Raw genomic sequence first — 11,493 nt, 5'->3', positions numbered from 1 at the left:
CGGCATTTCTTGTTCGACAACAGCACTCTCACATGCTACATGGCTGGAATAAAGAGGTGTGAGGAAATTATAAATGACATCATATGTATATGGGGTACTTAGTGGGGGGTGCTCTAAATTATCTAGATTGATGAATGGATTGATCGACAGATGGATAGTTAAATAGATAGATGGATAGATATATAGATAGATTTATTATTTTATGTTATACAATGTTATGGATTGCCTCCTGTCCTAAAATGAAATTCAATACTACAAGACCACATAACCTCCACTTTAACAACTATCTCCATCGCCACACGCAATAAATTCTCTATTTTTACAGATGGTCGACGCGTCATTGTCAGATAATTCTCTCTTTTTTTTTTGCACATGACATATATCGCATGGCTGAACGGACGGATGGATGAATGAGATGGATTGGTGGGTGGACTGGTGGGTGTGCGGTTAGGTAAGAGGAGGACACTTCTCTGGTGACACTTACTTTGCTATTCTGCGGAGTGATGCGATGAGAAATAAGCGGGCAGTGTAAAAAAAAAAAAAGTGACAGCATCAAATGACCAATCCTCTGCTCCGATTCCAATTTATGTGTTTCTGAGTGGTGAGTGAAACTTTAGTGGAGAGCTGCTGACAGCCAAGAAATGATCTCTCAAATAGAATTTGAGAATGATTGTACATATGGCTCGGTGTGCATGAAATGGTCAAAGCTAACCCAAGATATACATTTTCACTTTGGTTTGAAATGTATATTATGGATTGCCACATAAACGCAGGGCCAACAGTAAATACAGGGAGAGATATGATTTTAAACAGGAGATGTACTCCGTGGTCTCCGTGCAAAGATATATGATGTAAGGCTTCAGCTGGAGATGTTAGAGGCCAGTGTCCACTGACAGCAGCTTTTAGCTTAATCAGACAGCATAAGCACCATAAAAATAGATTGCAAATAATTTCTCAGGTTATGAAGTATTGATGTTTGTCAGGACTTGATGTGTAAACAGCACAATAATTCATATACTCTGCAAAGTGCTGACGGTAGTGCATAAGTCATGACAGTGTGTCATTCACACAGCATGTTAGTATCTTGTAGTTCAAAGCCTACTCAATAGTATTATTTTTTCATTTTAGGAGTGCCCTTATATATGATTCTGAAGCGTCCATAATTCTTCTTTTCAAAAGTATTCTCAGAGACTGAGAATACTTTTGAAAGCTAAGAAATACTTTTTCTATTGAATTACTTTTACAAAACGACATATTATGACAGCCTTGTTTGTGAAGGATTCCAATCAAGTGTTGCTGACTCCACTTTAGTACTAATTGTTAACATTAAAACATAATTAAAAAGTGACGATCAAGCAGAGGCGCAAACAAGCTCTGCTTTGCTAATTTAAAGTTAAACAATAATGTCATCCCTGACGTATCACAGTGAGACTTGTTTAAGGGCAAAGTTACTAATGAGCACAGCAACAGCACATTTGTGTTGCCTTGCATTCATATATAGATGTACAGTAGAACAGTAATTAAGAGACGTTAACAATGCAGAACATTATGCTAAACTTTAAACGTTTGCATAAGCACTGCATTTAAATTCCCATATTACAAAGAACAAGATTTTCATTTGTTCCTCCAGCAAGGGAAGATGTCTGCTGCTTATTAGCATGGGAGGTCGTCCGGCCCCTGTTGCACACCATCTTCACACTATCAATACATATTCATCAGCACCGGAGAGCCATTCATTTGCCAGATTGGAAAATGGGCAGTGAAGAGAGCTTGACATTCACTTTGTGCTGAATTGTTCTCACTTGACACCTAACTTGCTGATTGATGAGAAATATTATGGCCTGGAGGAAAAGCAAAGTGAAAGATGAATGAGTGTAAGGCCTGCGCTCTCGTCACATCTTAGAACCACAACTCTGTATTAATATTTTTGGGGCCTGCACCTATCCATCCCTGTTTATGTTACACAAGTAGGATTGGATCTGTCATATCGGGTATTTACTTGCATTTGTCTCGTGGCTCTCTGGTGTTTTTGCGCGTGTGTTAGTGTGTGTTTGTGTGTCTCTTGGCCTGTGCTGAACCAATTTATTTAAATTGGTCTCATTAGTGACATGGTCTACACTGTACTGCGGAAAACACAGAAGAAGTTCACAAAGCGCGCATAGAGGTTCCCTGTCCATGTGATATAAAGGATGTATATAAACAGATGATTTTAAAAGAACATTTTTTCCACCCAAGATCACTAACATGAGGTCACACGAACAATGTCAGTCAACATCCTTTGTGAGAGAAAGAAAGAGAAAACAGGAAAGACAGAAAGAAGGAAAAGCAACCCTCAAATTAAAATTAAATAAACACATGTGCCATCAAAAAAAAACATTACCTTAAAATAACATCCCAGTGATTGTGTAAATGTTTGTGAATATACAAGATAATTTCCCAGTATAAGCATTGGATTTGAGTACATAGCAAACCCTTATTAAAGCTGCACATATTCATGTTTATTCGGTAGTCTTGTCAACATCTTATTTCCCTGTTTACTGTAATATCTTCCTTGCTGATATAAGGACCGTATTTGCTTTCATTTGTTTCGCATGTGCAGATGCATATTTACGATGTCATCTCATTTTATGGACAGATTATCTATCAGCTTATGCACCAAATAAATCGCACCGACGTTGATTTGATTCACTTTCCCATATAGAATCACAACAACAGATTTTGACGTAAACACTGGAACAATCAAAGCATACTGTTGTAAATCTGGTGTGCTGATTGTTGAGGCAACGATAAAAGTGAGTATGATGGCCCAGTTTGCCGGATAGGGAATCGTCACGATCCTTGTCGAGGCCTTTTGTCAATTCAGGAAGCTTTTAATTTCTCCTCCCCCTCTGATCTTACTACCCCCTTTCCTCACCCTTTTTAAAATTGTTTTAAGGAGGGATTTCTGTAACCTATAATATAATACAATGATTGCATATATTTTTAAGGGAATGGTCCTGATACTAAGGTGCCTTTCCTTTTTCACAATCTCAATTGTTCTAAATACTAAAGTCGGCTTCTCTTAATCTCCATCACTTCCTTACAGATGTTTAAACATTAACAAAGGATATCCACTCCACATCAGCAGAATATACTATCAGATCAACAGTTAAATTCAAATTTCCTGCTTGTTGTTTGTTTGTTTTCTGATCAGAAACAGCTCTATCATTGTTGTCCAATAAGCATGGGAAAGAATCATGTTCTCATAGGTCGCTACAAATGACCACAAAACAACCCAGCAGGCACTTTTACATGTGAAAACTTGACAGCTTAAAGAATATAATGTGATGGCAGGGGGGGATACAAAAGATCACATTACCATCAGGGGAATGGTCGTCCCTTTCATTTTTAATTTCACGGACATTTTCTGAACTTTCAAGTGTATTTTCCCCTGTCACTCCTCTTAATTTCAGACCCTGCCTATGAAATCCAAATTGTGATTCATCTCATCTTCCTCAGCGCTGCTGTCTACCACGCTTCAAGCTTTAAGCCATGGAAAAGGTCAAGTGTCTGGATCATTGCTAGTGTCAGAATATTGATAGACTTGTTAGCCGGAGATTGATTGACAGATTGAATATTGATCTGTTCATGTTAGGATTACGTTTTAACGTGTTCATCTTTTTTAGGCAAGCCTCCCATGACAGGTGGTCATCGTTTCTTCTTTATTTTAGGCTGTGTTTTGTGACAGTGCAGCCCATTATCTCACAGTGGTGGAGTTTGGGGTGTGACATTCCAAAAGGTCATTGTAAGCTTTACGGTCAGTCGGGTGGCGTAGTGGCGAGGGCCCTTCCTATAATCAGCTCTGTAACCTGCCCTGCTTAGGTGTCTCGACATCGAATCCCTCCGAACTACATGGGAATGGCTTTATGTCTGACTCGGCACTGTGACCTCTAACCTCCCTCTTGAGAGGCACAAGAACACATTGCACAAGGGGGAATCATAGAAGAAAAAAAAAGCAGAGAGGGAAGAGGTCACTTTCAAGAGTAGCTGCAAGCACTGTTGTGGTTTTTCATCACACTTAAATCAGGTCATAACATTTTTACAAAAAAATATATTATAATGGCACAAGTGAAGTGAGTTTTCCAAAGTGTACCCCAGCATTTCAGCCACTTCTAGTTGACCATTATTATTTAATATTATCAATATATACTTGCCAAGGAACTACAGTAGTCCAGAAAGAATCTTTCCTGATGATATAATCAATAGTTGTACAACATAACTCATTTAGTTCATAGAGTAAGACTGTTGTACCAGGACTGTCTGTCTTTCTGCTAGCAGTGCATTTCCTGCATTACAATGTAAAATCATATGGGAATAGCTAAAGAAAACTTACAGAACAATATTGTGTATAATTGGTGGTTCAATCATAGGAAGAAAAACGACATTATTTAGTATCTTATATCGCTGCTGGAAAGAACTTAGTGCAGCATTTCTAGAACAATACAATTTGGAAGAGGAAAATTTCCTGCTCGGTTGTTTTTCAACCCTGACCTTGTGAAGTTACTTTTTATGTACTGAGAGTTCGTAATGAGAGGGCTGATTGGAGCACCCAGTTTTAGATCACAGGTCAGCCTGACATTGCTCGGTGTTATTCGTTCTGGTGAGGACAATGAACAGCAACAGCAAGTGCTTTCATAAAAATGTGTTTCTGGAAAGGTGAAGGTGGCTACAGAACAGCTTTTCTAACATCCAGCACAACAGCTTTACTTTGTTAAGGATAGATTAAATTATGTCAATACTGGCTTTAATCCGGATAGGCCTATTTTTAAAGCCCCCGCACCATGCTACTTTCAAGTTTAGTGATGACAACACAGCAATAAAGTCAATGCAATTAAATGCTATAATTCTATTTGCTGTTTTTATTAATGTCCCTAAAGTCAGACTTGTGGGAAGAAAGTGAGTTCAGGGAACGGAAGTTGCTTAATGGGTTGAACCCAGAGTATTGTGGTATGCTAATATACATACAGTAGCCTTAGTCTTTGCTGTCTCTGCAGCAATCCATTTGAGACCCATAATGAAAGCGTGGGCACGCTCAAATGAGTTGTTTTATTCTGTATAAGATAAGTTGATATGCTGGGAAAATCATCTGAGTTTGTATCTGAGATGGATCAGTGAAAACTAGTATGGTGATTTAACTGTTACAACTCTGGCTGAAATGGTTTCAGTTTCAATTATCATATCTTGAAGACTCCAGGTTACATCTACAGAGGCCTGTGGCACAATATACCATCTCATTTTACAGATCACAAACACTTTTTATTGTCTCTTACAGTTTGTGAGAAGAAAAGTAACATGAAAGCTCTGGCACAAAACAATCTTCAGATTCAAAAAATGGTTAATGTTTTAGGGTGTTCGCATCCTTGAAAGTTGTAGATGAAATCAAATACATTTTAAAAATCTTGAAATGGATGAACCTGAACGTACTTGATTTTTTTAAGTGGTATGTTCTAGGCCTCTCATCCTAAGATCATCGCTTCACATCCCAAGGAAACTCTGTGATGGATATTTGATTGAGCAGCATTTAAAATGAATGATTTCAATTACATTCATAGATGAGGAATTTAAAAAAAGGAGGCCTGTTGGGTTTAATTTCAACAAGTGTTGTCCTACCACAAAGCTTGGCAGCTTTGATCTTTACCAGGCAAGACCTCAATTGTCACAAGAAAAGCAAACATGTAATGCCCAGGTGAGTGGGGGAACCCTGAAATCAGATGAGCACTGAAATGCCACAGAACCCTTTTACACCACAATTCTTTTTCACCATAAATTTGGAGTGCCAGGACTTTCATTACAACATAGCCACAGGCACCTCAGACAATACCAAACAGCTAGCCTATTGTATGTCCTTCAACCAAATGCACAAATGCGACTCCAATAATAAATAATTTATCAATGCATTTGTGCGTAATCTCAAAGGAATCATTAAAGTGATGAATTGTTAACCATGTGGCCATAAGTGTGCAGGTGTAGCCCAGAGCCTTGACCTTGTGAGACACAGTTGACACAGTGCTGATTGCAAATATTACCTTGGAAAAATAGGAAAGTATGCAAATGATTAGTTTAATGAGACATTTTGAATATTGCTACTCAACAATATTGTTTTGATCCCCGCAAAACAGTATAAACCCAATAATCCACCTTTATTTTTGATATGACTTCTCCAAGGAATTAGGATGGTTCTATTTCCCCACTTACATTTGTAAGTGTTCTGCTACTGTTAAAAGGTGGACTGCAGGGTCAGCATCAAATGTTGTTTGATATTGTTTTATGTCCAGCAGCATGTGCACTGAAATAAAAGTAATATCGGACAACTTTGAGATGTATGACTTTTTGTCATGTCCCGTCAGTTAATAACGTCTCCAAAGCAAAGCACTCTGTCAGAGATCAGAATGAGACAATGTTTCTCAAAAGAACTGGTGACAGGCCTTGTTCGAGGCTAGTGAAGTTTATATAGTTTTTAAAGACACATCTCGAGAAATCAAACTTAATTTTGAATGGCAGCATGTCAGTTCAGGCTCATAGCTTTCAAAATAAACCAGCTTGTTTGGTTTATGATGAAATGCAAAATGATAGAAAGAGCAGACAGGCTGTTAGGTCAGCCACAGCCAAGTTTGGTTTCAAAATTAATTTGTACGGTGTTTTTTCTTATTGACATTTTAAATGATTCCACACATTATTTACAGAGAAACTAAGATGACTTAACACAAGTGGTTCTCTCTGACAGGAGACAACATACCAAAAGCAAAAGCAAGATCTGAATCTGCTGTTAAAATGTAATAGTAAAACCACACAACCTTTTCCCCAGAATAGATTTACAGGTTCATTTTATTGTGGCTCGTTCCCCCAGCATCTATTCTAAGGGTAAATGAAGTTCAAAATCACACACTCACTGAATGGCTGATTTGTGCTGGATGAAAGGGATGGTTGAGAAATATACAATGGCTCCCTGCATGACAATCACGAATTGGCCTGAATGCGCAGGAAGCCATGCCACCATGAGTCTGGTCCAAGCAACTCTATTCAAATGACTACATCCATGTCTCCCTGTAGAAATGGCTTAAATGAGCCTGTTAGCCTTTGAACGAGTCAGCGAGGAAAACAGGACATGTCAACCAGGGAGAGATCCACAGGGAAACAAGAGGAGCATTGGTTTCCGCCTCGGGGAGTTGCACTCGCTAGTCTCCTCTGCTCTCCCCTGCACTGATTTGACAGTCACTGCTGATCCCCCAAAACACAGCTACGCTTAATGAATGAAAGGCAACTTCACATAGCTTTATGTCAAATTTGTCTCAAGGAGTACAACTTTTTGACTACTTTGTTTCCTTTCACTTTGCTGAATTTATTTCAGGCAGTTTGTTGCTCTCTCAGTCGTGAAGGATGTCAGCAAAATCACAGCAAAGAAGGTGTCATTGAAACAAAGACAAATTCTTAAGAGTTCATGTTTTCCATCTGTGTTTTCTGAAAATATACCAGTTTTTGAATAATACAAACCATAAAACTGAAAATAATTGCTGTTTTAGATACATGGCAAGAATGTGATTCTGGTCTGAAGCCAGTTCCTTGGCAAACGTCTTGAAAAGAAGATAGCTTGCTGGCTCCTTACTGCTCCTCTTCTGGCAGCAGTGCTGTGTTTAACTACCAGCTTGACTGCTTTAAGCTCACTTGAATCAAGGTCTCTTAGTTTTGTTGTCACCAGGTCAACAAGCAAATCGTATACCCCATGCAACTAATTTCTCTGTGTGTAATATTCCCGTACAGCACAGATAAAGAAGGCCATTATCTAATGGAGCACTGATGCTTTGCATAGTTTATGAAATAAATCTGTGTTTGAAAGATTAGTGTTGGACGCAGTGAGCATTGGAGGTGACTGTGTTGATGTGAAGAGGAGGCTTCTCCCCAAGGGATCAACAACATTCACAGTTACCGTGGTGACCGATGAGAGACTGCTCTCCCCTTGCCACATAAACCTTATTAACTATTGCAGCTGTTCAATTTTGCAAGACCTTCCCCACCTTTTCTCTTATTGTGTTCATGCCTGAAGAAGTGCACCATGCACCTTCTCTCTAGCTCTCAGATATGCATCTGAAAAGACTGCTGCAATAAGTCCCCACGTTCTTAGAAAGCAACCTCTAGGTTACAGAAAATTCAAATTAGGCCGATGAAAACGTAGAATGTGGTAGGTCAGCCCTCTGTACAGAAGCATTGTTTTGGAACTTACCATTTTAAAGGTTTGTATGGTTTGTTCTGTTTTGATCCTCACAGGCTAAAACTTTGCAGAGGCTTTGCTTCAACATCTGTTTATTTTCTTGGAGAGTCATGTCCAACAGAGAACAGGCTGGGAACATCACAGGGATTGACACATACACACACACACACACACACACACACACACACACACACACACACACACACACACACACACACACACACACACACACACACACACACACACACACACACACACACACACACACACACACACTCATCTACAACAAAATAGATGCACAAAACTGCATACTGGCTGTATGGCAAGCAAACATTCTTTGGTAACAAACACAAAGAGACATACAAGGAGACCCACATGCCCATTTTCCCACACACACATTCGCCCAGGCAAACAAAGCATTACTTCCCCTCCATCCTGGCACATACACACTATCTACTGGGAGAAGCTTGTGACACTAAACTAATAAAGCCAGCATGGTGGCGACTGCAGGGGCTGGTGCGCTGTTGTTAGTATCCCCCCCCAGCCCCTGCCTCACTCCTCGCCTTTCTTTTTTGTTTTCAAGCACATCATGGCAGGATTATATCACACGCTTGTGCCATCATGATGTGCAGCCAGTATCCTCGTAGCTAGTTGTTCACTATTGGTGCTGTGACCTTAGAGAGAAACTAAACTGGGTAAATGGTGTGTTAATGAATCACATGTTAATAGAGTAAATTAATGAAAAACAGGAGTGCTGTATGAGGTCTTGCCATCTTTTTTTTTTTTTTACAGATGCACACGCAGCATGCAATCGCTAAGGGGAACGTTAGAAAAAAACAGTTTGAAATGCCAAGGCACTAATGCCGCGGAATTATGCTACTAGGCGCTGTTTCTGAGACAAGTTCCTATTTTACATGAGATGGAGGAATATTCCGCGGATAAATGGCATTATAAGTGATTGGAGAGCAAGCGATAACGACACCATGACTGCTATTGTTAGATATTGTCACTGCTGTAAATGGTAAATGGACTTGTACATATATAGCGCTTTATCCAGTCTTTTCGACCCCCTCAAAGCGCTTTACATACTACATGTTATCACCCCATTCACACCCATTCGTACACCGTTGGCCATGGCCGGGAGCACACAACCTTCTGGTTGAAAGACGACCGCACTACCCCTCAGCCACAGTCGCCCACGTACAAATTTAGGTGTTAATTTGGAATTGAGCCGTTGGTGAAAAAGAAGAGTCCAAGGCTCTAGCATTTGTGGCACCCCACAGACAGGAGGAACGCCTTAGGCACAGATCACTCTCAACGCCTTTGATATCATGGGAATTAATGTCCATGTAATGTTTTCTTTCAATAACAAGCTGAATGAAGGCTCAAAAGTAAAACTGCATTATTAAAAGTGCATAAAGTTAGAATGAGTTAAAATGAAAAGTTGATACAACGGAACTTCAATTATTTTTGTTTTGCAGCATGAATACTCAAATTGTGCCCTCTGCACTGCTTGCTATTTCTTAATGACCTGGCTTACCATTGCCCTCAATGACCAAATGTGTTCAAAGGAGCTACATGATTTTCAGACAGAACAAAAAAAAGCTGAAAAAAACCATAAAATGAACCGTCTCTTTCACCAATTTATTATTGGAAATCCTGTCTAATCAAAGGCGAGTGTGGACAATTGCAGCTCCAGAGCCAGATTCTGTTTTAATGATATTTGATGAGACAATTTGATCTCCTAAACCTTGCTTTTTGAATGTCAGCTCATCAGATGTTGGTGTTGGTGTGACTAAGCAGATAAAAAGTTTAAAAAGAAGAGCTTAATGTTAGCAACAAGTACTGCGTTGGGAGAATAGTAAACACAGAAAAGTATTTACTTGTCATGTTCTTCTTAATCCAAATATGAGGCATGAAATGAAAGCCCCCATACATAAAGTTGAAAAGACCAGACTTCTTGCTGGAAGTTAAAACGTTTCTTCTTTTCTGTGAGCTGTTTATCCTTTTCGCTGAAAGGAAAATATCAAAGGAATACTTTATACACACAACGCAAAAGCCAACCTGAGTGTTGACAGCACTGCCATTGCCTACGAGAGCTGTTATTGTAGCTCATAACTTTTCTTGTGGGATGATCTGTCTATGAAAAAAAATAAAGTAAAACATGATACTAAGTAAGACATTACATTGTAGTTGACCTGCTCATTCGACAATTGCCTCAAATTGTCTAATATAATTCACATCCTGCATTTACCTTGTTTGTGGCAGATTATTTTCCCCCACTGGTGTTTTTTTATTGAAGTTAAATTGTATTTGTAGAATTCAACAAAATCAATATTTATGGAAGCATGTTTTTTGCTTCCTCTTTCCTGACTCAATTTTCTACCAGGAAATTGCGCACTATACTATTATGAAAGCATTAAACACTGATAGCAATGTCTCTTGAAACATATTGACAGTACGACATGTACAAGTGAAACTAATGTCACAGGAAATGCTCGGTCTGTGTCATACTATCCAAAAGGTTTCTTCACCACAATATTTCATGTAATGTCAAAATGACTGACTTAAAGAACCCCAAAGACCGTATTTCATTTTATTTTTTTTAAAGAATATCCTTAAACATGGTGCTAAAGGCTTTTAGCAAAAGTTGACCCAGATTCCAACAGTAAATTGGTTTAAGCTGCAGATAGTTTCCTTAGTTTTCTCACCAATCTGATCTTTGTGCAAGGGAGTTTAATAATGTGATCTTAATCATACCACAGTTACCAAAGGCCGGTATTTTAAAAAGCGAGCATTTGAAAAAACAATGAACTTGGATGTATAATAATCAAATAAAAGGCTATCCAGGGTTTTGCAAGTACTCCTCTGGAAATGCATGATCTATTTTTCAAACTCCTGAGAACATTGTTAAATATGTTTTGCATCTTTTTGCTATATCATTTATACAAAAACAATACTGGTTTTATATTGGCATTGATTCATCCCGCTGATCTTAACTGTTCCAGCTGATGGCTTTGTATTTTTATTTTTTTAAACCTGCACCCATCTAACAGTAATACAACCTGACTGCATTGCAGTTTTGCAGATTCAAATCAGGGAAGATACACTGTTGCAGTAATTTAAGTGGCAAACTGAGAAATAGCAGGATACTGCCCATTTTGTTCTCAATAAAGCATGATGTTGCCAAGCAATCTTTCAATTAAGAGCGATGATGAGTATAAGCACTTGCTCAATCATGGGATGAA

The sequence above is a fragment of the Eleginops maclovinus genome, chromosome 23 (genome assembly GCF_036324505.1).
Source record: "Eleginops maclovinus isolate JMC-PN-2008 ecotype Puerto Natales chromosome 23, JC_Emac_rtc_rv5, whole genome shotgun sequence".
Taxonomy (NCBI): Eukaryota; Metazoa; Chordata; class Actinopteri; order Perciformes; family Eleginopidae; genus Eleginops; species Eleginops maclovinus.
This window is presented reverse-complemented; position numbering follows the sequence as displayed.